Source organism: Corvus brachyrhynchos, unplaced genomic scaffold (genome assembly GCF_000691975.1).
Source record: "Corvus brachyrhynchos isolate BGI_N302 unplaced genomic scaffold, ASM69197v1 scaffold23, whole genome shotgun sequence".
Lineage (NCBI taxonomy): Eukaryota > Metazoa > Chordata > Aves > Passeriformes > Corvidae > Corvus > Corvus brachyrhynchos.
Window position 1 is genome coordinate 1,234,937 of NW_008238983.1, and position 27,757 is coordinate 1,262,693.

The 27,757-nt window shown below is 36.8% G+C and overlaps 1 long non-coding RNA gene across 1 annotated transcript; it reads right to left on the bottom strand.

Annotated features, from left to right (window-relative positions):
* Positions 1 to 446: 446 nt before the first annotated feature.
* Positions 447 to 27,757, bottom strand: LOC108447760. Its single transcript, XR_001863440.1, has 3 exons — positions 27,410 to 27,757; positions 16,504 to 16,579; positions 447 to 514 (listed from the first exon to the last, which is right to left on the bottom strand). It is a non-coding gene; the product is annotated as an uncharacterized LOC108447760 (long non-coding RNA).

Here is a 27,757-nt window from a genome sequence, read left to right on the forward strand (position 1 = left end):
CAGTATTAAATCTTTATGCAATGTAGTTCTATTGTGGGAACTATGCAAAACTTTCAGTTATACATTTTAATCTAAAGAAAAATAATCATATTAATTGCTCTTTATACTTTTGAGTCTAGCATTTTATACAAAATCATGTTTTATGGAATGTGTAAACAGTACATTCTCAATCACAAGATGTCACCTGATTAACAAGAGGTTTGTGACATCTCAAAAAATTATACAGAAAGGTATCAATTATAACTCTTCAGTACATTCATGTGAAAAGTTTGACTCCTAATTTTGCAATCAGCATTTCAGATAAAAGAGATTTCTCCAAGAGTACAGAAATTCAGGCTATAAGTTAATGATAGCTATATACTTAACAAATTGTCACTAGACATAAAGAATAGGCAAGAATTCCTTATTAATGGAGGGACAAATAAAAAATTCCTCGCTTACCAAAGTTTAAAGAGGGTAAGAGTGTGTAATGTTCTCAAGTGTCCATTCCAATGGTTTAGGAGGATTGCAAAAACTGAAAAGGAAATAGTGTTAACAGAATCCATTCCATATTTAAAATGTAGCCACCTAGGACAGAATTTGGTGAATCTTGTTAGTGCTACATGAATACTCACACTAGAAAGATATGATCAATAACATCAATACCATTGCCCTTTGCACTGATTTTTTACTATCTGGATTGTAGTACTCACATTAATTGGAGATCAAATTCTCCAAATCTTTGAGCACCCAGAAAGGACACATCATCTAGGAACAACAAATATAATGGTAGATAACATTGGTCCTAATAATAAGGTATTATGTGAATGAAATTAGGTTTTTAGAATCACAGGATGGTTAAGGCGAGAGGAGACCTCCTGAGGTCATCTAGTTCAAACCTCTACTCAAAGCAGAGTCATGATATTGCTGTCGTATTTGTGCAGTAGCACAAATGCTGACTAGAGGGAAAGGATCACCTCCCCATGGCCTGTTTGCTACCATGCTGCTCATGCAGCCCAGGATGTGGACAGCCTTATTTTCTGCAAGGCACATTGCTGACTCCTCTTCAGTTTACTGTTGACCATCCCCCTTCAGTTCTCCTCTGCAAAGCTGTTTCCTAATCAGTCAATCCCCATCTTGTGCTGTTGTGTGGGATTATTCTACCCTAGCTGTATGAAATGGGATTTGCCTCATTCATTCCCATGAAGTCCCCATCAGCCCATCTTTCCAAGCTTTTCTAGATCATGGTGGCAGCCCTGCCCTCCAACATAATGACCACGAGCCACAATTCCATTTCGTGTCATATTCCATGTCATTAATAAAGTCATTCAACAGTTTTGATGCAAGGGTCAGTCCCTAAAGACTATCACTAAGTGAGCAGCTGCCAGAGATCCTTCCAAATTTCTATTCACTTTGTAGTCATCTTATCCTGTCTCTATCTCACCGATTTGCCTATAATGACACCATGGTAGATGGGGTCAGGAGCCTTGCTGAAGTCAAGGAAAGCAACATCTGCTCTCCTTGTTCACAGAGTTGGCCTTTTCATCATGATTTAGCATAAGAATATTTGCCCTTGGTAAATTCCTGAGAGCTGTTCCTGATCATTGTCCTGTTATCCACGAATTTGTAAATGGCTTCTGTTGGATTTGCTCCATCACATTGTCAAGGACCAAGAAGGTGAGGCTGGCTAGTTTGCAGTTCCCTAGTTCCTCCCTCTTGCTTTCTTGAAGAAGACTGTGATGTTTGCCTTTTCAAACACCAGCCAATTCCCTGGACGCAATTCCACTGCAGCCCATTAATTTCTGTACGTCTAGATAACTCAGGTGCTCCCTAATGTATCTTTCTCTACTGTGGTTACTGTTTCACTTTCAAAGACTGCAAGCAGTACAAGGAGCTGAGTCATAGAAGAGCAGACTCTACCAGTTTAAAAAAAAAAGAAAATTAAAAAGGCAGAGAGTACCTTGGCCTTTTCTGTGTCCTGTATCAACAGGTTCCTTACCCTATTGAATAGTGAATTCACCTTTTTCTTAGTCTTTTTGCTGCTGCTATATTTACAGTACTCAATATCCACTAAAAGTAAGGGGTAAGAATAAATAATTTTGTGTTTGTTTTATTTTTCTTCACAAGATAGAGGGGAAAACATGTTGCAACCAACTCTGTGATCAGAAACTAGAGGTGAGGGAGACCTATACAAAAAATTATATTTTTCTAGACTGCTGATGTTAAAATACTAGCAAATAGTCCATCAGCTTATTTTTCACTAACCTGAAGTCTACATTCAACAAAAATATTACTTATTGAATATTTATAAATTTAAATATTACAAAAGACATCACCATGGGTGACATGCATTTTCTGTGAAGCATTCTAAACTGTTTGCTTTTCTTGTTGCAATTGGAAATATTTCTAGAGCAGCACAAACAGATTTAAATTGAGCTACAACTGTTCCCCACTTCCTCCCTCTTCTTTTGTAGCAGCTCCAGCATTCACTTGGCCTACCAATGAATCAATTCAACTTACTGAGCTTGCAGGAATCTATTCTATTTCTTTTTTGGGTTAGTTTTCTGCTGAGTTGGCAAGTGAACTGACACATCAGAGAGCCAAGATAAGCAAATGTGCCAGAGCAAAGGGTGCACTGACATTTAGATTTACTTAATCTCTCATGAAGCTTCACCCTGAACTAGTACCCAAAATATAGTGCTCATCTAGATATTTGAAATTCTATATTTTTCTACACATTTTGTTTATTCTTTCTATTTATTATTACATTAGCAGCTAGAAGTGAGTTAGAATTGCCTGTGAGTTATTGTTCAAGTACAGCGTAAGAAAAAGTCATCATCAAATGGCCAGAGCAAAGTAAAACCAGAGAAACAAAAGAACAGAATCTTCTCCAAATAGTGTCGGTATCTTAACTGAAAGCAGAGCTGAGGTCTTCTTAATTCAATTTTAATGCCTGTCTGCTAGAGAGAAAACAGGATTATGAGTGCATTTCCCGCTCAGAAAAAGTTTGCTCCCTGCATATGAATATTGGTCTTGTTCTTCTCCCTGGCTGGGAAGTATCTTCTAAATACTGATGAGGTTTGACAGTCCTCCATAAAGTCAATAGCAAAACTAGTAATTCACTTCCAGCTCCAATTTATTTTATTAAAATAATATCTACTGAAGCTTGGAGTGCAAACAGGGAGATAGGTCTCCCTGTGCATGACCATCCATGCAAGGCAAAGATTAAAAGCCAAGGAATAACAAAAGACCCATCATTTTGTAGACATGATTCAACTTACAGAGGTTTCTGATGAAAATGTTTATTTCATCACAAACAGTAAATATGAGATCTTTCTAGTTTTTTTGGGTTTTTTCTTTCCATTAGCCTTATTTGTTCAAAAAATTACTAAACTTAAGGAAATGCTGTTTGGTTTTTTGTTTGTTTTTTTTTTTTTGAAATCCTGGCTACAGAAAACCCTTGTATCAAAAGAAGAACACATTAGCAAAGCTACACCTAGTTAATTTTAATGCTGGAACAATCTCCTGGAGGAACGATAACCAAAAGCATTGAAATCCACGACAATACTCTTCATGCGGCAAGATGCTGGCTGTGCCGGGGCTGCCCGGGCCGGGCCCAGGCGGTCGAGCGGCGCCAGCGGCCCGAGCGCGGGGCACGGCTGAGCCCCTCAGCCACGGGCGGGCGGGCGAGAGCCCCGGAAAAAGCCTGGCCAAGGGAGGGCAAAACGCTGCCCGGCAGCCAGGGCTGAGCGGGGGAACCGTGCGGGAAACAGCCCTGCGAGCCTGAGGGGACAGCGGGAGTGGGGACGGAGGCGGGAGAGACCCGGCACGGATGGCCCTGCGGCCATTGTTACGAAATGGTGAAAGTTAATTATTAAATAAATTGACACTATGGAACATTTAAGTTCTCCAACAGATGCTATAACCTAATAGATTTTGCTCATTCTTTGAAAGGTTGAAGATGGCTGGAGAAACAGAAATAACAAATGACATTAGAAATTTAGAATTCCTATTTTGTGTTTGCTTTACTATTCAAAACTGAATGTTATCAGCTATAAAGTCAACAGGACATAAACTCACTTTTAATTTATTGATTGATAGGAATACGTTGAAGTATATACTCAAGAGATTAAGCCTACACTTAAGAGATTAAACCTTTGCTGCTGAATTACAACTCTTTTGGGATGTTATGGCAGTAGTAGCATCATTGATCTTTGACAGGGATACACACAGTTAATTAATGTCTCAGAGGAGCAGGAAAAGGTTTTCAAGCTCAAGTGCTTTTTTAGCACTTTCCCTAATTATTTACATCTGAAATGGAAGTACATTGTATTATATAAATTCTCTGAGATGTACATCTATAAAGAAGATGTCCAATCTAACCATTAAAAGCATTAAAAGTAGTTCTTCCTAACAATACCACTGTGATTTTCCAAATCAGCTTGTTAATGATCTTGAACAAAGTGGAGCTACATCAGTGATGCAAGAGAAATACCATATCCTCTTACAAACTTCTAAAGTCTTTTGCAGGAGTATGCCCCTGGGCTATCAAGCCAAAGGCAGAATGTACATTAGTTTTAAAGTGGCTTAGGTTTCAGCTAGAAATCATTGTTATATATAGGAAAGTTCCATCTGAAAAAGGAAGATTTTTCTTTTGAAGTTTGTCTTGTGAGGAAGGAAATTTGGTCTGGATGGCTTTTTTGGGGAAAGAAACATAGGAACAAGTGCTAGAGAGTGTAGAATCATAGTTGTTGACTGAAGCTTATATGAGCATTACAGTAATACAGTGATAAATAGATAGCAAATACTATCTGAACTTTAAAATTGAGGTCAGATGTCTTTCTCAAGCATATGTTCTAATACCACAGGTTATTTGTTATGGTGCAGGAATTAGGAAATACAGCTTTTGAGGCTGAACAATGTCCAAAATCTATGAGAGTATGAGCTTTGGAGCTGAACCTTGCCTACCAAAGCATTTGTTCTCCTGCATATAAAAATGAAGCTTTTATGTAAGAGATTTAACATACCAGAATAAAGTGCATCAGCCTGCTTTAGGAAATATTATTTATCAGATCCATTGTGAGAAAATTACCCTTTATTTATCTGGCTGTATACACATTGCATACAGGTTTTGCAAAAACTTCTCTACTCTTCTTGACAATGATATAGGCTGCTGTATAAAAGTTACTGTGCTATTTCCTCTCTACAGCACTGAATTTTAATGTGTACTTGATAAGATTTGAGATGCAATGATGCTTAACACTTTTGTACTTTACAATTGTTGCTCCTGAATTTGTACTTGCATATTTTATTAGTTACTGGTTTTGTTGTTGTTTGGTACTTGCAAGGTGCTAGTGACAGTTTATGTTCTATTTTATTACACAGTTAGACAGTACAGTTTAGTACAATATAGTGCAATTAGAACTACTCAAAAATCTACTTAGCCTTCATATTGTAAAATCACAAGTGGTCAAAATATACAACGTGCCCTTTTCATGTAGACATTCTGTAGGAATGTGCATAAACAGGGCTTTTATTTTATTCTTTCCTTCTGTAAAGAGGGAGTAAACCGAAATGACAAGATAAATCCTGTGTGAATATTCCCTGTGGGACTTTCAAGAAACATAAAAAGAAACTTGATTAATTTCTGGTCCAGAGCATAAAGAGTGATAGAAGTTAGAGAAGAAGGACTGGAGAAAGCTAAACAAGTAGAATTGAAAAGATTCAAGCAGAGCTCTGTTTGGAGTTTTATTTTGCAAAAGATTTTTTTTTTTTTGTCCCTCATGAGAAGACACTGGTTCCATAAGAGTCAAAATTTCCTGTGAAGATATTTCAGGGACATATATTAAAAACATGTATGTTCTTTGGGATTAGGATAGAACTACTTGGTTTTGGAATCTGTTCCTTTCTCAGTCCTTACTTATATCTAAAGGATCAGAACATGTAATTTTATATTCTGATGACTGCAAAAGTAACTTGTTCACCTGGGATGGGAGAAAATACTTAACAATGGTGATTACTTGATTAGTTTGAAGAGATAGCTATAAGGCTGAACAAGCCAGGTCCATAATAATAAATCACCAGGTGGCTAAAATACTTGTAGCGAAATAACCAAGCCTGAATCTCCCACCTCCTAACTCAATACCCTCCTTAACAGGATTTTTGGTATTTTCACTTAATCTATAAAGTAAGTTAATTAATCTCTAAAATCTACAAAATCCCACTCTTGAAGAACTGGAAAGGCATTCTGGGCTTGAAAATATACAAAAGCACCGGAGACATTTTCAACCCAGCATTAAGGACCCGGATAACAGGAAAAAGAACTCACATAGCAGTGGACTTGAATCCTTGATAGTACCATCACATAAGTCCTAACAAACATTCAAAGTCACAATGCTTGTCATTATCAACAATTTTTGCACTGGTAGTCTGAAGATGCAACTGAAGCTTTACTTTCTTTTTCTAAATTTATCTGAATCTTTTCAAAACAGATTTTTAAATGTTATTGTAATTTCCTGGTTATGAATAGATCAAAAATATAAGATGATCACAGTTTTCAAACACTTTATTTTCAGATTTTTGCTCTTGTTCTCAGGAAATAAAGAAAATTGAGTGTAACATGATTGTATCAGTGTTCAACCCTTTATCAAACACAAATTTATGTGAAATAAATATTGTTTGAATTTTAGCTGGTCTGTGTTTTACTAACTCATGAAGGCTCATTCATGAGCTCCACCAAACGGAGTCCTTACTGTAAGTGTTTCTCATAATTTTAGAAGAAGAAATTACAGAGAATATTATTTACAGTGCATTTTACATAAAAGTGTTAATGGCCTTTTCAATCTGTCTTTAACCTAGAGCTATAAATACAGGCTAACTTGAGAAGCTGTCAGTTTTTCTGTAGTTACATCGGCATAACTATGTCAGCAGGGCTTCAGAGCAGGCAGTGTGTACACTAGCAGAGGGAATTTCTCCCTCAGTAGTTTTACTACCTCCATGCAAAATATGCTATAATCTGGCAAGCCTATTCTGCTAGAAAAGCTGCCTTTACATGAGGGAAGAAGAATGATTTCAGATGGAGTTTGGTTTTCTCACATTATACACCGACAAAACTAGGTGGCAAAACTTGTGGATCAAGCTTAGGTATTTGTCCTTGCTTTGCTGGTCCATTTCCATCTCTATACCATGTTCCTGTCAGCCAACCCTACCTAGCCAATCTCAGTACAAGGAGTTTATTTTAAAGTCAATAGAGAAGAATAGAAAAAAAATGATCCCTAGGCATGGTTAGGCCATAAGATAGCTGAATGCTATGAATTTTCTTATTAGTATTTCCAGCCAAGTGGTTTCTCTTCTTCCCATACATTAAGCCATGTATATTGGTGTTTCCAGATATACTTCCTAAACAGTAAGTCATGAAAATAGTATTCCCCCATAACATTAATTCCTAAACCATTAAAGGCTACAATTCATGTGAGGGGAAAAAAAAAAAAAAAAAAGAGCAAGAAATCATCTCTTTGCATTTCTTGCAGCACAAAGTTCTGTATCAACAATAAAATCAAAACACAGCATAATTGGTGAATTAATGTGATCCTTAGCTGGATTACAAGAGCACTGAAACTCTGAAATACAGTCTTTGCTATATTTTCTTGACAGCGGTATAAAGAGGAATAGGATTTCACCTGAAACAATCATGAAAATCTTCACACCTTTCAGGAGCCTCTCTGTCTTTATACACCTATATATATTTTAAATATAAAATGAAATTTAGCTAGGTAGTTTATGTAGTAGACTGATACTATGTGATTTCCTGTGCTTATTGCAATGTTCCAGCTGCAGCATTTTTGTTAATGTACCCATATTTCCAAGGAGCTAACTCTCTGGTATAACACTTCTCAGAATGGCTTCTGCTCAAAGTCTGAGAAGTTTGGGCAGCTCCAACCTCAAGTGTCTCTCAACTATCTTGTAATTTGTCTTTGATACGTTATTGGAGCTCTCTCATTTCATGGTATTAAGACATTTCCTCAGGCACAGGATGCCTTTTTTCCAGACTTGTTCCTTTGAGATCTGGGCAGCAAATTTGGGTTTAATCCATTTCCATTTTCATTGCAGTTTTACTGGAAGCAGCTGTTACCCCTTCTTTAACAGTTTGCTGGCTGTCAGGCAGCCTGAGGGACCCACCATATGACATCCGTCCTGGGTTCTAAATATACACCTGCACAACGTGTTTTCTTGGGGCAAAAGTACAGCAAAGGGACTTTTGCTTCCTTTTGCACAAATGTATTTTCATCTCTTGACTGAAAAACTTTTATTTATTCCCTGTAGTTATACTCTGCAACTTTTCATCTTTTGAATAGAAGGGTTAATTCTACTTTTAGTACAGTCTGAAAATGTAGTACAGCTTCATTGCCTGCTTTACTAGACATAAACATCAGCACTAAAAAATGCAAATGTGTTGCCCCTTAAATCTCATTTCAGCTTTATACAGAACATCTAGGCAAATTTCAGTTAAGAGACTGAGAGAACCCATGGACATATCCCATGAGGCTTGACCTAACTATCATATTATTAGAAGTAGGCCCAGAAAAGATGTGTGTAAAATGACAACATTTTTGCAGAACAGAAGATCACAGTAAGATTAAGCATGATAGTGTACATGTCAGCCATAAATATAAAAATGTCAAAAAGTGAAAGAAAATTCTCTAGCATGATAGAGACAAAAAAGATAGTAACAATACAGAAACCTGTTATTACATTTTTAGTCTCCTGGACTGTATGACAGACTGATGGGTCATAGTAATGGAATCAAAAGTGAAGGCTAGAGCACAACTGTTCACCAAAAAAAAAAAAAAAAAAAGAAAAGAAAAGTCTAGAATAATAGTACATGTCAGAGAAAAGATAATTCTGAATAGCTGTGATGCACATTATTTCTTGCAAAGTTGAACAGTGAGTTTATATTTATTTTACTTGTAGGAGGTTGTCTCAGTCTTTAAAGACACTCAAGTCCATACAGTGCAAAAAATACACAATATTTAAAGAGGGGGGAAAATTTACTCAGTGCCTTAATGAAAAAAGCAGTAGGCATCTCAAATTACCTAACTATATACTACCTTATCAAAAATGTTCTTTAATGCTGTTAAGGGGAAAATGCATACCTGTAAGGTACTGATATTAGATACTGGAGATGGAAATGACCAAAATTATTAATCAGAACATTCTGTTCTTCATCCCTGTTATTTCAGTTGTGACATGCAGGCAAAATGTAATTTATGCATTCAGATTATTTTTTTAGACCTTGTCTTCCATGTTAGAACATGTTAGAACACTTATTATTACAACCAAGAATTTGTTTCCTCAGATAACAGTGAATAGTAATTTGACTCCTGTAAACTCATTTTTGGCAAGTATTTCCATAACCTATCCTGGTAATTTCTAAAGATTGTATATCAGCAGTAAAACTCTCAAAAATGCTGCCAATATCTGCTTTTTATAACATTTTAGGGGGGAAGGATTAATATAACTAACTAGAAATCTCCTTTACGTTGTTCCTCCTGTTTACAAAGATTGTAATCCAGTCAGTGAACAACAGCAATAACAAACGACATGTGGCTTAGATGATACCGTAAGAGCACTCAAAGATAAAGGTGAGGAAAATAATTGTGAACTGCTTGAAAAAGATATATTAAGTTGTAGTATAGGCCCTGATCATTGTTCTATTTTCAGGACCAGGCTGAGATATTTACATAGCATAAGTGGTGTCAGAGATCTCTAAAAGTAGCTCAGAGCATTTATTCCTGCTTAAGCTCTGAGCACCTCCATCCACACTGCTTATTTTCTAGTAGAAATCCACTGTGATTTCTGAGATTCTGAAGGCACAGAGCAGGTATTACCCTCCCTTTGAAAGCTGATGAAGAGCATGTTAAATAATGTAAACAGAAACAAGGAAACAAAAATAAGTCCAGCACACACAAGTCTATCTAGCTGGTATTTAAAATGGCTAAAATCCAAATAACATCATCCCCCCCCTCAAAAAAAAAAAAAAACCAAAAAACCAAAAAAAACCCAAACAAACCAAAAATATCCATAAAAGAACTAAAAGGATTGTTTTAGTCTACAAACAGGTCTAATAGAATGGACAAATTAGCCAGTGTAAACAGCAGTTACTGCATTGGGTGATTCACAGTGAACCTAAAGATACACTGTTCTGCAGGTGTTTTACTTTGGAGGAATGGTATGGAAAATCATTTGATGGGGAATAAATGTTTAAACACAGAAAATATTTTCACATATGCTTAGAAGTTCTGCTAAGTCATATCCAAGAAAAACCTGTTTCACTGATCAACATGCTTTTAAGAATATTGAGGAATTCTCTGCTATTAGTACCTGTTTCACTAAAGAGTATGTGATTTGTAGATTTGAAGCCTTTAACTTCCTCTAGAAGATCAAGTGGGCAATAAAAAACAGATGCATCAGTTATCTGTAGTTATTTTTAAAATGGAGCTCAACATAGAAATGAGTGAAAGTAAAAATGCATGTTGATGAAGTATTTCAGGCCTAGAATCAGATTTCAGGATGAACAAATGAAAAGAGTAGAGCTCAGAGCAGCTGGAGTCACATTTCTAATTTGGATTTGTGAACCTAGATGGCTGGGCTGAGACTGTGGTCTGGAATTTTTCCACAGTTCAGTTCATCTTTTCATTTGGGCTGACAGCTAGCAGAAATAGGAGTGCTACAATTGGCTAAATTAATTGCCATTTTCTTGTTTGCCAATACTTTTAGCTTTAATAATCTAGCCTATTTTCAAGACCTACCAACAGTATATTCATGTACTTTTTATCTCTTTACATCAGTCCAAGACTTTCAGTCAATTTGCCCTACCATACGTCACATATGTAGCTACACTATTTATTGATTCCTCACTTCCATCCACAAATGGCCTATAAAACCTCTCAAAACAAAGTGTATGATTTACAAGGCAATCTCAGCAAGAAACAGCAAATGGTCTCATACATTCAAATGCCCCTGTAAGATCAAGTGAATATGCTGGGCAAAATATAAGTTGTTCTGTACAAGTCTGAAGTGTGCTTCAAGCACTTTTTTATGTGTAGAGATGATGAGGTGACTCAGATGTAAAATATTTATTGTCAGGGACCAAGACCAGTCGTAATGGGTAATGAGTGTTTCTTATTTCCCTGTAAAAATAATGTGAAGGAAAGGTGTGATTGTGAAGCTGAGCTTAGTCTCAAGCAGGGTCCGTTTCCTGCAAAAGTCACCGTGCTCCAGATTCAAGGTGCCCAAGTTACATGGAAAAACACAGTCCACCGCATGTGGCATGGAATAGAAATGTTTAAATGGTGCCATTTCAAGCAGTTATTCAGTCCCTATACATTTTGAGATAGATTAGTGGAGTCACTAATGGAGTTGGAATGAAATATAAGACACAAAAGTATTAACTTTCTGTTGAGACCATGAATAGGTGGCAATAAAGAGTACGAAGTGAGAAATCTTCAGGAACCTGACAGTAGTACTCCTAAGGAAAATTTTGCACTCTGATACTTTTTTTGGCCTCATAGTATTACTTTCAAGGTCAGCCTATGGCTCCATATGAAAATTGGGAAAAATTATATTAAAAACTATGTACAATTTTTGCTTATTGTCAAAATTTATGCTATCACATCTTTTTCTATAAAAAGAGGAAAAATAAGTGAGGCTTACGGAATTGTATTCAATATGCAGTATGTCCTGCATAGTCACATCGAATGCGACATTAGGCATTTGAGTCTTATAAGAAAATGTTCAGTGTGCTGGTGATCAGGTATTTAGAATTTTAAAGAGCAGAAGCCTGATCTAAAGTTCTTAAATGTGTGTTTAGATATCTAATAAAAGCCTTGTGCTGGTTTTGGCTGGGTTAATGTTCTTCATATTAGTTAGCATGGGGCTATGTTATGTGCTGGAAACAGTGTTGATAAATAAAGATATTTTAGTTAGTGCTGAGCAGGGCTTGCACAGAGCCGAGGCCTTTTCTGCTCCTCACACTGCCCCACCAGTGAGGAGGCTGAGGGTGTACAAGGAGTTGGAGAAGATGCAGCTGGGACAGCTGACCCCAAAGAGATATTCCAGACCACAGGGTGTCATGCTCAGCATATAAAGCTGAGAAAGACGGAGGAAGGAGATGTTCATTGTGATGGCGCTTGCCTTCTCCAGTCACCGTTAGGCATGATGGAGCCTGGCTTTCCTGGAGGTGGCTGCCCATGGGAAGTGATGAATGAAGTCCTTGTTTTCTTTTGCTTTTGTGTGTGGCTTTTCCTTACCCTCTTAAACTGTCTTTATCTCAGCCCATGAGTTCTCTCACTTTTACTCTTCCAATTCTCGTTCTCATTCCACCAGGCGAGGAGTGAGTGACTGGCTGCATGGGACTTAGTTGCCAGCTGGGTTTAAACTATGACAGGCCTGTTAAGATTATAAGATGTGTAGCTTTCTGTCACTGGACTGGGTTTGTGTGTTCTTTTGCAAAAAAATGTTACATTCAAAGAAGTATTTCAGTGTTAAATCTCTAAAAAGAGATTTAACAACACACTACAGTGGAATTCTAATTAGCACAATGCAGCTTATTCAAATCAAGATATTAATTCTTAAGGATCAAGATATTAAATAATTCAGGCTAGGTGTATAAATAATGTACTTGCTAACAATAAGTTTACTTGGTCCTGAGAATAACTGGTTTAAAGTAGTGGAATGATGCCAAAAAGGTGAAGATATACTGCAGAGGAAGCATAATGAAAAAGAATGTGAAAAATATGAAGAAAAATAGACATATTAATGTATCATTAAAATTTTCATTGCGGTAAATAAAACATGTTAAATATCAACCTATAAATATGTAAAATTACACGGCTTAATTTTACTCAAAGGACTGGAGAATATTTTCAGGTATTAGTTCCTAAATAGCAAATATGTTTGGGTTTTTTTTAATGTCAGGTTTAATCCTGAATGATACCATTTCGGAATCTGTGACAATACAGCAAGATACATTCAGTAATGTCTATGGTACCCCAATGTGTACCCAAATGTGCTGTATAGACAAATACATGCCGGATTAATTTTTTACATCTTGTGGACAGAATTTAATACTTTAGCTTTCAACACTAAACGGCAAAATAAAGAAACCAGCTGTAGACAGGGTTTACTGTGGATGAAGAGAGTTACAATTCCATTTATTTTTGTATTTTAGGGGTATAAAGGGACAAAAATCAAAGGAAACATCTCAACACTGGTATTATCAGAAGACGAAACTTTTTTGAGCGAGATTACAAATGATTTATAGAGGTCAGGACCAAGTGAAATTTCTTAACATTAATCAACTTTCTTAAAACTTTTTGGAGGTATAAAAAATATATGACTTTTACCAGCTATTCCCTCTTTCTGAGTCCATCGTTTACGCACTGTACAATATGATTGCCACTTTGAATTAAACACCTTTTCACACCATTTGCTGTGCAGATGGCAAAGTGCTCTGAGAATGACAGAGCTGAAACCCCAGGAGCTCCGAGCAGTGCACTGGAAATACATCACAATAAGCAGATACCTATTATCTACTCTTGACTTGGCTGTAATCTCCTCCTCCAAATCCTTGTCTATCTGCTCTTCCCTTTGACTTTTTACTCAAAATACACTACCTCTGCACTTTTTTAGAAAGCTTTGGAGAGGAGATCTCTGTCAAAGTCTAGACCACCCTCTGCAAAGTTCAACAGTTTGACAATTTGCACCTCTCACTGCCTGGCAGCCAGCAATGGGTAGCGTCTCTTCTGTGCTCTCAGCTGTGAACATGTTTGTCAGTGGTGTGAGAGAAAGAGCTGCTTAAAGCAGCTGTAGAGCAAGTCCTGTGGTGCTCCCCATGCCCCTGGGCCATCCAGATTCTGCCAGTCGATGTTCTGGAAGATGGGTAAAAGAACAGGGACATCGCATCACTTCTTCTCCACGTATCCTCCTGATTCTGTGGCTTTCACACCTCCTTTACAGCTGCACTCATCCCTTTCTCAGATTTCATATCTTGCTTTCATCTTAAACCCTTGTACCAGATTTTCAAATGGCCATTTCCTAGCCAGATTTCAAGAATTCCAGTCTATTACCCTGCTCATTCTGCCCATCAACCATCTTTGACAGTTAACTCTATTTTTCTCCATGAAACATTCTCTGTACTACATTGACTTTTGAGCCTGTGCCCCTTCCCATATCTCCTCCTAGGTTTTTAGTCACTCTTTACTTACTGCCTTTTAAAGGACTTTTTCTTCTTTTAATTCCTACGTTTCCTAGAGTTCAGTCATGACTCCTCATTCTCCATACTTCCTTAGGTTAACTTCAATCATAGATGCAGATTTAATTCTGAACATTTTGCAGGCAATGTAGTGCTCTAATTCCATACTCCTAAAGAATATCTTAAATTCTCATCTTGTCTCTCTAATGTAAATAACTAGCACTTCAGCCCTCCTTCTTTCTCCCAATCCATTTTCTATCCCTCACCTCACTTCATGCTTCAATGCTTACTTTGACATCATCAGATTTTGATGTATCTCATCACCCACAAATCAAGGTTATGTTAGATATACACAGATTTTCTGTATATGGTTTTCAACTTTAGCTCTTGATAAAATGGCAGCTTGCCATCTCCTTGCAACACCTTCCACAGAAGTTGGAACAGAATAATTTTCAACTGTCCTCCTTCAGAATGCCACTTAGAGAATTTAATCCCAGCTTCCCTTTTGCCTATTTCTCAACTTATTGTGTCTTCATTATATCAAACATACTACTTGTTCCCAGGACTCTCAAATTACCTCTCTATTGATTTATTTAAAAGGAAAACTTTTACTTCTACAGAATAATTTTCTATAATATCTTCTTCTTATTGAAATAGTCTATAAACATCTGGCTTTATCATACTTTAAATCCATCTTAAAAATCCTTCTTTTTAAAGGCAGCTTTAATGAACAAGGGGCTTATAAGAAAGATGGGGACAGACTTTTTAGTAGGGCCTGTTGCAATAGGACAAAGGATAACTCTTTTAAACTAAAAGAGGATAGCTTCAGATTAGAGATAAGGAAGACATTTTTACAATGAAGGTAGGGGAACAGGTGAGGGTAGTAGAAGTTGGAACAGGTTGCCCAGAGGGATGGTAGATGTTGCATCCCTGGAAACATTCAAGGTCAGGCTTGGTGGGGCTCTTAGCACCGCGATCTAGTTGATGATGTCCCTGCTCAGTGCAGGGGGGTTTGGACATAGAAGATCTTTAAAGGGCCCTTCCAACCCAAACTATTCTATGATTCTGTAACATGAAAATTTTATACTTCTGCTGTACCAAGATCACTATCTGTCTTTCTCTTGTGTTCTTCCAATTGACTGTCTCACACTGTTTCTTCTTGTTATATTCTGCAAGCTCTTTGAAGCTTGGATGATCTTTCCATTTTGGTTTGGGTCAGTATGTTCCCAGTTCATTACAATATTCTTGCCCCTTCATTAATTGCCTCCCAAAATTGCTCCTTTTACTGGGCCATTATTCCAGAAAAGGTCCATAAAATGTTTATCACTTTCTCAAGGATTTAATTTACTAATTAACAATTTTTTAAATAGAATAACATAATTTAGTATATTTTTGGCAAGGCTCAGATTTATGATATGGGTGAGTTATTATCGTGTTATCACAAAGAACTGGAGATCAAAATTTAAATGCACGATGGACATACTTATGTCTGGATTTCAGAACAGGACTGGAAGCTGATCTTGGCTTACTGGGGAGTTCTCAGGGACAATTCATACAAGTAAATGCCTGTTTAGGTGCATTTTATGCAGCAGTGGAGTACTCCGCTGTGTCCTGCAGAAAGGAATGAGCTCAAACAACATGCTAAGGGAGGGGAATAACTGAATGAAAAGTTAAAAATACCCTGCTACTTTTTTTGCTAGGGAAGAAAACAAAAGACCAATCTACAACACTGAAGAAAAAAATAAAAGATCCTATGCACAGATTTCAGAAAATGAAATAGACCTGTGTCCAACTATATCTACAGACAGAAGCAATAAGTCAAACTTATTACTGTGGAAAAATTGTATAAACTTATAAAACTGTAAAAAGCTTTCTATCACTTCTAAAAAAATGACACAAAAAACACCTTCAGAAACACTCTTGTTTGTAGGGACTTACAACTAATAATGCATTCTACTTTTCCAAGAAATATTTTTGCAAAAGTGGTATGTGATATGAACATATTGTACTGCCCTCTCCTCACCCAGCATAAATATATATTCTAAGAAAATGAATCATTATAAAATTTAAAATGTTGGGGGTTTTTTTGTCTTTCAGATCAGAGAGGAAATTATTGTCTAAAAGCTGTAGCCAGAAAAAGGATAAAGAAGTGCACTAACATTTACAGTAAATATTGATATATGCAGTAAAAAGAAAAGAAACTTAGAAGTGCAACCACAGTAATTAGTAGTGACTTAATTTACAGCTATTGCAGCAAGGAGTTAGTGAAGTACCTCGAAGGTTATTTTTTTCAGACTTCTAGCTCAGTGAAACAGGTTTCCTCTTCCATTTTGTGGCATCCACGGATCCCTGTAAGGAAGAGAGAACTGCATACAACTGTATCTACCAATTGGATTCTTTTCTAAGCAAAGTCTCAGCAAATCCAATCTGAGGTCTTCTTATGCTTAATGAAACAGCCTGAATCTCCTGTTCAGGAATCCTGGCTCCTTCTGCCTCGTGCTGTATGTAAGGATATAATTGTCAGAATTGAGTTTGCTGTTTATCTCTTTTAAAGATACTAAAAGTAGGGAAATCCAGTATTTTGTTTATTTCAAGTGACCCTTTCAGCTTTACTCAAGTCTAGAAATAATCTGAAATACTGTGCACCATTATTGCTATCCTAACAGGAAGGAAACCCTCTTTGTTCAAGAGCCCAGATCTGCCAATCCACATATTAGGCAAGACTGTTTCCTATTGCATAGATTTCCCAGACCAGCACATAGATAATTTCAGACATGATCTACTAGCCAGTTACAGCTGAGGCCCAAGGACAGTCATCTTTTTACTGAAACAAAGAAAATCTAATGGGAGAGCAGATTCCTCAGGAACAGCAGCAGGGTACAGCACCCTCCTGACCCACTGCCCGGTGCCTCATGCCCTGGGAACACCAGCTCTCTTTCTCTGGCTGTCAAACGGGTAAACCTCCCCATAAATCTCTCTCTCAGAGTCCATAACTGGTGTAGCAGAGGTTAAATAATCTGTGCAGTGTGGGTATGAAATCACACACTGGTCTTAAACGCTTTCTTTTAGAATGTTAGCAGTGATCTTAAAAATACTGCAAGTTTTCATGTATTTCTTGCTGAAATAAAACCATTTTGATGTCAACAAAGAGAAATCATATGATTTATCTGTACCTAGATGTCTACTATAGCATGACATTAATTACTTTCTGGAAACGTTTATTTCTCTTTAATGACTAGAGTGAAAGAGCCTAGGGTGATTCCGATGTAGAACTCCAGACAATAAATATACTTGGATTAGTGAATCTCAGATCTGAGTGGCAGTCAGCTGCCTGTGTTTAGCTACAACTCACCTGAGACAAGCCCCTAAGTCAGATTAACCATAATTCACAAACCGGTTTAGCAGTGCTTTACTTGTGTTCATTCAGCTCTCATATCTGTGGAAGTACCAGTAAGAAAAAAGTAAAAATAAGTGCTCCTTGGGCAGCCCAAGACTCTGAGTTGTATCAAGACCTGTGCATTGTAACTGGGCACAACCAAATCTCTTACCTGGACTCTGTGCCAAAAAAGAATTGCTTTTCAGTTGTGCTCAGCTCTGGAGTGGGATGCCCTGCAGCACTTATGGCCAGATATGCAGGAAACCAACACCTTTCCTCTCATTGGGATGAGCCACTTCAAAGGATACTGGTATCATAGATCTTTCTATGTAGGACCTAGGTACCTAGCTGGGGAGTAGAAGGGTCTTACTGCTAATTTAATAATGAATTTGATCATGAATGGCAGTAAGTTTATTAGCCAGTGGCTCAGTGTTTAATAGGATAAACTCAAGATCAGCATCCCCATCTGTCAGTACTTTGTATAACTGAGATGAAACAGGTGGCAAAGCTAATGGAATTGAAATTAAACCATGCAGCCTAGGTTTACACCTAACTGCATCACCTTTTACTGTCTTATGATTGGCTGCAGAGGGGGAAAAAGCTTAATATTCTTTATTTGTAAAACATCTGAATACAAGGAATGGGAAGGAATGATACTGCATTGCTAAGGCCACAGGAGAGGAGCTGTGCTCCTGAGAATATGCCCAACATCACTGATGAGTTCTCAGACTTTATTGAAGCATGAGCATTTTTTTCTCTAAGCACAACCAGGCTGAAGCAAAAAATTATGTTTCTAACACAGCTAAGCCAGACTCAAGTACAAAAAGGGTAGGCACTTTCACCCATTCCTACAGTTTCAGCTGTAACATTTTAAAATGATTGATTTTTCATCAACACTAAACTTGATTGCAGGAAACTTTAAAATAAAATAGATATCTTTTAAAAGGGAATGAATTTTAAAAGAGAAACAAAGCTGCTTCCTTCCAACAATTTAATTGGTTATTTAATGTGTTTTACTCTGAAAAAAACACCTGGTGTATGCATTATATTTTCAACTCCCAGCAGACTGAACAGGAAAAGTTTAGTTAATAATTTCTATTATAAAAACTTAAATGTTGTATGCAAAGGGTCCTTATCTTTCTAATTCTTAAAAGTGTATATAGATGAAAAATTGATTTATACCATTGAGAAAAATTATGTACATTTTGACTGTGATATTTCTTACCTTGCAGTGGACTAGATTTTTCTTTACAGAAACAGAACTCAGCATTGAAGTTTAATGTTTGCAAAGTTTTAGAATATTTTACCTGTAGTACAGTCATATCTTTGATATTTTTGGCACCACATAAACTTAAACATAATAGCATAATATAGTCCTCAATTTATAATAGGTTTGCAATTGTGACAGAACATGATATTTTTTTAAAGGTGTGGTTTAATGTAGGGTAGTGTTGATTGACAGAAATGTCACTGAATCTGGTAACTATAAAATTTGTGTGATCTTCCTTGAAAAGCTACTTTATGAAAATTAGTTAATGCAAATATCTATTTTGGTTTAGTTTGTTTGGGCTTTTTAATAGGTTGTTGGGGTTTTTTCTTCCTTGATCATGAGGAATTTAAATTAAAATTTTTCAGTAGGCTAAAAGTACTAGAAATTCCTGGATTTTATTACTTCTGTCACTCCATAAAATGAGAAATTACAGTTCCTTCTTTACCTTCTCCTTCCAACAAAGCAAAGCAGAATTGTGAAAAAAAGGGACCAATCCAACAAGCTTTAGCATGTTTTTTTTTTTTTTTAAGGTTTGTGGTACCTAATTATTTCTTACATTATTGGATCATTAATCTGAGTAATTCCATCATTTTTTTTTAGTTACTGGAGTAGCCTCTGAAATAAAATATTCCCCATAAAAATATACAAAGGTTTTTTTCTCATATTTCTGTGTTTTACGAAGTTTAGTGGTTTAAAAGCTACATTTCCTGCCTGAGTTATTGAGATTCCTCCACCAATCAAGTCTCAAGACGATTATCTCCAGGCAAAAAGAAGCTTTGAAGACTAAAATGGTATAAACTCCTAATTTTGGAATGACTTATGTTAGGGGGAAAGAATCCCATCTGGAGTCATAATTTTTTTAAAATCATAGTTTTATCATGACTTGGAGCCTAATGTTTTCCTAGTGCAACATCTAAGTACACTCTGGACACCACAGAAGAGGGATTATGCAGTATGGTGGATCTAACTGAGACATATTTCTTAAAGTTTATAGTGAATATACAAAGGAAAGTATCCAAAATGAGTAAAACATCTTTCCATATTAATCTCTTACACTCCTACTCTCCTACTCTTCTTGAGTGCTTTTTGTGTTTCATGTAATTTCTGAATGAAACATGAACTATATTTTACAAAAAAAAAAAAAGAAAAAAAACTAAAAAAAAGAAAAAAAAGAAAAAAGGGGAAAAAAAGAAAAAGAAAAAAAGAAAAAAGAAAAATGTATTCTGATGAGAAGTTAAAATGTATTTTATGTTGCAAATATTTTATGGTGCCTGAAAATATTAATTTATTTCAATTTTATAGGGTTTTTTTTTTATCATCTGTTATGATACAAAGCAGAAAAAGAGGACTTTTACTTTCTCCAGAGTAGTGGTACCTCAGGCCTTCTAACTGTGCTAAAACTCTTAGGGGAACCTGTTGGGAATTGAAGTGAGATCAAGTGCCTATGGGTTCTCCCCACCTCCTGATGGAATGGTCGAGCCATGATGAAATTTCTGGTAGGACGTACCTTAATTGAGACTGAGTTACTCTTCCAGGACTATTTTTGTCTTGCTCATATTCCTTCCTTTTCAACTGCCATAAAATCATATCTGCTTCCCCCCGATAAGGTTTATTCTGAGTTTGTGCCTAAATTTGGAATGAACTGTTGGTATGTTACCAACTTTTTATAATTTATCTTCCTCACAATTTGATTATCAGTGAAATTCCTCAGATGCTGCAGAAAGACAGATAGAGGTTTTTTTCTTCATAGGCTTTCTGTTCTCACTTCAATCTTCAGTGCATAAAGGAAAAAAAATAAGTTCCCTAGAGAGGCAACTGTTCTCTCAAGCATCAGGACAACTCTGCTGTCTCCCAGCAGGGGAGCAGCACCATAGCAGTAAAACCTGATCAAGTCCTAGAGCCCTAGTTTTTAATCTGGAGGTGAAGTCAGTGGCAAAAGGCAAAGCAGCCTGAACCAGTTACCACAATGGGGAAAAGCAAACCCCAAGAACACAGAAAAAAAAATCCCCTGCAAATGCAGTGATGGCTTTACATGAGTGTATCATTCTTACTGGTTGTGATTGTTCATGATTTGACTTTTTAAAAGGAAAGGGACTGAAGTTTACAGTATCAGTATGTAAAGAACTACTGTACTGAAAACAAAAATAGGCACCATATATTAACAATACAGAAAAGTATTCTGGAGTTTATTTTTAGTTTTCCAGATTATCCAAAACTATTTAAACATGTGTCTTTATTTGCTATTTATAGTGGTGTCCATGTCCCACTCTGGAGAGGACCGGGGAGGTTCTAATGATTCCTGTGGGAAAATTAGACACAAACGAGGTCGATGTTACACTGACAGTTTATTAATAGGGAAATTTGCCCTAGCAACAGAGATAGGAAAGGTAGAGATAAAGGAAGGAAAAGAAGCAATATAACGGAGAGCTGAGAGAGTGAGAGAGAAAGAGAGAGAGTTACCACCATGGATCCAACGGTGTCCCATTGGTCCAATTTGATCAAACAGTGGCCAGCTGATGCATAAACAGGGCAGAAAGCTGACAGGTGATGCAGTTCATAATTCCTTATAGACAGCATAGCCCCTCCCACAGTCAGGTCATCTGAAGAAATGATTGGTTCTTGAGGAGGGTTGCCCAAAGATATCGCCCTAGCAGCAGAGTCTCTCTCTGCCTTCAAGGGGGCTGTCCAAAGAAATCCTCCTAGGAGCAGAACCACCCAGCAACAGAGCCTCTCTCCATCCTCCTCCCCCTGCCGACCATGGATCCTAGAACACTCCTTTTCATGTCTGCTGCCATAGGTCAAATGCCGCTTCTCCAGTGCTCTTCTGAGTGCAGAAGTGGCAACTAAAGCGGTTAATGTTAGTCCTTGTGGTAAAACAGATTTCTAAGCAACAGCTCAAAATAACGTTCAAACAATGCTGAGACATTTTCATCTTAACATTTATCAGTCCCTCTCAAGTGGCCATAGGAATAAATGTTTATGCTACCATATGTCTTTTATGAAGTCTATGGTTATTCTGATATTTTGAGGTTTTCTGTGCATTCAGGTGTTCATTGTGCAGTGTCTGACAACAGACGCTACAAATTCACATTGTTAGGTTTTGTTTCAGAGGAAGGCTAGTGAGGACCACTGCTACTCCAGAGAAATCTCAGAAAAACTTGTATCACATAAAATATTCCATGAACTAGAACTAAGGGGACACAGATAGCAATACAGGCCTTGCTGTCCTTCTTCAAGCTGGAAATAGAAAAGCATCTACTGCTCTTCTCACTGTAGAGAGAGCAAGATGTGTCCCCTCCCTGTATGTCATCTGATTTTTCATACCTGCTGACTGTGCTGGCTCTCTCTTGCCTACCGTGAACCTAGAAGGAGATAAAGCTTCTTTCATTCCTAAATAGATTTATTTAAGGAAAATTTAAAAAAAACGTTTACTCAAGAATGATGACTCCCTTGGTGTGCCTCTCACTGTGGGTCTTTTGCACACAGTAATATTCCGGTGTTATAAGGATCTTGGCTTATAAACTTTCCAGGGACAGAGAATAGCCAAGATGCTATAAACATTTCACCTCTTTACATTCATACTCTCTAGAAACTTCAGTATGTTCTATTTATTGAGGAAAACCTGGAAGGATCAATTCAAATGAAAAAAAATTCTACCATGTGTGTCTGTACTTGAAGAAAGAAATTTTAATTTATGTTCTATATTTTAAAATTTATGTAAGTGTAATTATATATGTCTTATAATTTACAGTAATTACACAATGGGGTTACAGGTGTAAGAATAATGAGAACTCAATGCTAAATATTTTCAAGAGGTTTTTTCCCCTCCATTAGTAGAATATCAGTTAGATAGACTAGTTTCTGCAAAAATACTAAGAATATATGTAGGATTGCTGCTTGCATGTTTTACTTAACATGAAGTCTTTTTCTCAAAAAATATCTTCCTTTGTGATCTGCAATGCTACCACTTTGATATATCTATTCCACAGAGGTACCCAGATTACTAGGAATTATTTTCTTACTTATTTTGTGAATGGTTCTGCATTTCTCTAAAAATCAACTTCCTCCACTGCAAAAAACCCCATAAAACTACCAAACTACCGAAACTAAAACACTCAAACAACAACGAAAATAGAAACTCAAAACAACTCAACAAACATCTTCCTCTATTTCTGAATTTCACCCAGGTGAAGGTTGGAAAGATTTTCAAATGGGTTTGGGAATAAAAATTTTGACATTGGAGATGAGAAAACAAGCTTAAAGCCAGGTTGGATAGGGCTTTGAGCAACCTTATATAGTGGAAGATTTCTCTGACCCTGGCAGGGGGTTTAGAGCGGGATGATGTTTAGGGTCACTTTCAACTTATGCCGTTCTATGATTCTATGAAAAGTAGACAGTTTTGCAAGATGGGTGGAACAATGGGTAAGATATTTTATTACTATATAAATTTTCAGAATCAGAGCATTGCAGCCTTTCAACTAAAAGATTAAAAATCCCTTTGAATTTCAGAAGTCTGGAGTGCTGAAATCTCATTGACTTCCTCACCAATAGGAAGAATACTGGTGGTGTGAAAAAGTGAAAAATTTGGGCTGCCTTTCTAAAAGGCCATTCTTTAGTACTGATGTGGTTTTCCTGATTTAAAAAAGAAAATCAGAATAATTTTATAATGCTAGTTTACTATATAAATGGTACATATATTTTTTGAACTCTGGATTTTCAGACAGGCCTTGTAATTTAGCTGCATTTTATTATTCTAGGAAAAACTCAGAGGAGGATGAAAGTGCTATCAAAAAGCTAAATAGTTCCTGGAATGTGCAGTCTGATATCGCTATGAATCCTGAAATAAGCATATTTGTTTCTTCTAACTACTACTTTTTAGTGGGAAGGAGGGCATCATATATTTAACAACTGTCTAAAAGTCAGATTAAGCAAACTTGGCTGCCTCAGTACACATGCACAGACAACTGGAAACAATCCATTTTGAGGAGGAAAACACATGAAAAAGAAAGACTGTAATGGTCATGCATTGAGGTAACAATTCTTTGCAGCATAGAGACCTAAACAAGCTTCCTTGGAAGAGGATAAATTCTAGGGCTTGAACTTTATAGTTGGGTAGGTTTTTTACAGCCTTAGATAAGTTGATTTCATCTTTCTATGTTGTTCTTTGTTCTTGTATTCATGAAGGGTAACATTTTGATAAAATGGGCCAGAAAATGGGAAAAAAAATGGAAAAAAAAGTCTTTGGAACTGGACTACTTCATAAGTCTGGAAGACCCCAATTAATTTCCAAAGCAAGTTATTTATTTCATGTTTCATGGAAGACACATGAAAGACACATTCTCTATTTTTTAAAATGATGTTTAGTCTACAAATGCAAAATAAAAGGGTTAATTTACCTCACATCTGGATTTGACAGCAGAAAAGACAGATGCTGCTGTTATTGGCTTCTGAACTTGCTTTTATATCTGTCCATTAGCTCCATGGAGATGTCAGCAACTGAGGACCCATTTTAGCAAAAAATTGAGGTTAAAGGCCACCTTTCTGTTTCCAGTCCCACTACCACAAAGTTTAACCAATCTTGTCTTGCTACAGCCTTGCTATTGGAATTCCTCCTGCTCCATTCATCTCTCTGAAGCCAAGCTTGAGGCTATAGCTGATGTTCAGTAAGCAAAGTGGTAGAAAAGCCTGTGGTTTTGCACTCTGCTGTCTTGATTAGCAGAACATGAGCTTCTTTACTTTACAAAAGGGGAACTGGATTATTTGAAATATATTTTTTTTTCCTCCTCTCTGATGAGGATTCAATCATCCAGGAAATGTTGCCAAGAAACTGACTTAACAAAATACAGAAATCTGCTAACAGAAACTGGGCAGCAGCCAACTGGTTGACATCCAGCTATGACAAAAAGTGAAAGCAACATGTAATTCAAATACTCGAAAAGGGCAAAGGAATTTGTTCTATCAAAGGTGGCTGTTCTTCAAGGAGAACTTGTCATGAATGTTCTTCATCTTCTTGTCGTGAGCAATCTTCATCTTGAACATCATTACTGTTTGAAAGTTAAAGTTTATAATAGTTTTCAGACATGTCAGTGTCTTAAAAAATGCTTCAGACCACTAAATATTCATGCTACTAGAGAACAGAATGATTAATGGAAATGCTTAAGAGTAAGAAAAAAGTAGTTCTCATTTTTGATATCCTCTATTATTACCGCAGAGGGAAAAGAACTCTGACAAAATCCAAATCCAAGCAAAATTAAATTTTCAAATGAGATTGCAGAAACTGGACATGGTTCTTCATTTAGCTGTCTATTCAGAGTAAAAATTATATACCTAGGAACATTTTAATAATATTCTTAGCTTTGAAACTAAATTTTACTTTTTCATGCTGTTCTAATAATAAAATTAAAATAGCACTGACATATGGCAAGATGGCACGTGGTAGAACTCGGTAGGCGTAGCTTTTCCTAGGAAAATGGTTTCATTTAGAAGGAATTTGCCTTCAGCACTGAGGCTTTGAAACTACCTTCCAGCTGTGGAGCCATGTGGAACCATGACTTCTCAGGTGCAGGGTTTAGATATTTTGCTGGATCCCGGGCCATTAGGTTTATGTTCAAACTGTGAAACATCAGTGCATGATTCCATGCCAGCGCAAGGTCTGGAAGTATCCCAAATGCCTGTGTCTTGCCTCCCCCGGCTGGATTCCCATCAAAAGGCAGAGTAGAGGCCCAGGGTTGGAGGAAGCTGGACTTGGTTTGGACAGGTCTAGAGGAGTCCATCATCATGCCAGGGTATCCATATGAGCTGCAAACTAGTTGCAGTACAAAAGTCTCCCACCTTCGCCTTATCAAGAAATACTTCACTGATATCAAGGCTATTCAAAAGCAAAGGAGTCATATTCTATACAGAAGGCTACTCCTCTCCTTTGCAGTTTGGGAATAATATGAGCAAGCAGGAGAATTGTTCTAAAATATATTGTCAGGGCTGCCTTGTCCTTGCAGGGCAAACCAAAGCATATATTACAATCCTTCCTAGCTTTTCCTAGCTCTGGTGTAATACTTATACGAACAGTTTATAGCTACCCACAGTTCCCCAAAACACATTATTTACAATTGGAACTGTTACTTGCAACTTGGAGGTAGCTCATGGCCACTATTTCCTGGTTACTTGAGACTAGAGAAGCAGAATCCTCAAGTGTATTTTCCACCCACCACCACAGATTGCTTGTTCAAATACAATGACAGTCAAAGCAGTTGCATGAAACTGACTCAGCTGGTTGTGTCATTACCTGCTTATTCCAAAATGTATAAATGTGCAAACATATTGAGACACAGCACACATTACAACAAAATAGTGTTAGATTGAAAGCAAAAAAGTAGTAAAGACAGAAAAGTGTGAAAGCTGTCTAACATTTTCATTGTTATGTTTTGGGTTTTTTTTTTTCCCTAAAGGTCATGTCTACATATGTCTCGACATTTACAAAATTATTATAGTTGAGTACAATTTCTTCCAAACCAAAGAATAGTGTAATCACTACAGATAGTGGAATGGATTCTGATGTATTACTATCACAGTTCTTCTGCCACAGTAATCATATGAGAATAAGCTATTTCAGCAGAAATGTTTTTATACCAGTTCACCTATACCCACCTTGGGGCTGGTAGTTTATACGGTGAAAGTGATGCAAACATCACACATAAACAAACATTTTAAATTCCATAGGTGAAATTGCATCTTACCAACTTCAATATGAATGGGAATATCCAACTGTTCAGTTTTCCCATTCATCAGATAGGATTAACAATGTTTGCTTACCTCATAGCAGTTCAGGGAAGAATAATTATTGTCTGTATATTTTCAATCTTTTTAGGATGAAAAGTGTTACACAGATACTAACCACTGCAAAAGAAGCTTTAATAACCTACAGAACAAGGTACTGCTTAGCTACGCCATGCTTTCCTCTGGAACTGCCTGCTCACAGGCATTAATCTCATCCTGAAATCTAGCAAGTGAATGTGTTCCGCAGTTTAGGGGATTTTTAGGTCTGAGCAAAAGCAACTGCAGTGCTATTGCAGCGTGAGTGGGTGAAAAAACCCAAACTTACAGAATCGTTAATTGTGTTCTCTTCCGAGGTGAAGAAGTAATTTTGTGAAAAGACAAAGTTGCATTCTCCTACCCTGTCCAAAAGAAACTCCTGGGGCTGCCCCACCCGTGATAAACCTTTGTTACCTCGCATTGGGCAGGACTTTATCTTTCCACAGAGAACCAGTAAGGGCTTCCCCTATGACTTAAAGCAAGGACTATTAACCTCACAGATGTCACTGGGTTTTACATAGCAGTGCCACCATAAAAATTTAGAAATTTTACTTCATAATATTGTAAATCATCAGTTTCATTTTCTCAGAAGTTTTCAATTAGATCTGGCCTTGAAAATGCCATTATACATGAACATGCTTGATGCTAATAATAAAGTACAAAGAATACAGATAGAAAATTACCAAATTAGTGACCTATGTCAGAAAAAAAGCAAAGGGCTTACAGTTGTATTTCTTTCTTAATTTTCTTCTTATTTTTGAAAATTGAAGGCGAAAGCAGGAGTGGCACGATGTGAGGTTTCCCACGAAACTACAGAGCTAGATCACCAAAGCAACCGTAACATAAAGGAAAAAAATGCTGCTGAAGAACAGTCTACAGAGGAGCAGCTTTGTGTTATTTGACTCCGACTTTCTTTTACTACTGAGCAGATTTTTGCTGATACTTAGATGTATAGTCCACTGTTAATTATTTTAAATGTACTTATTTGTCTTCAAGAAAAGTATATTGTTATTTGAGAGAAAAAACAATTTTTCAGTTTATTTTTATTTTTTATTGTCTTACTAATCAGTGG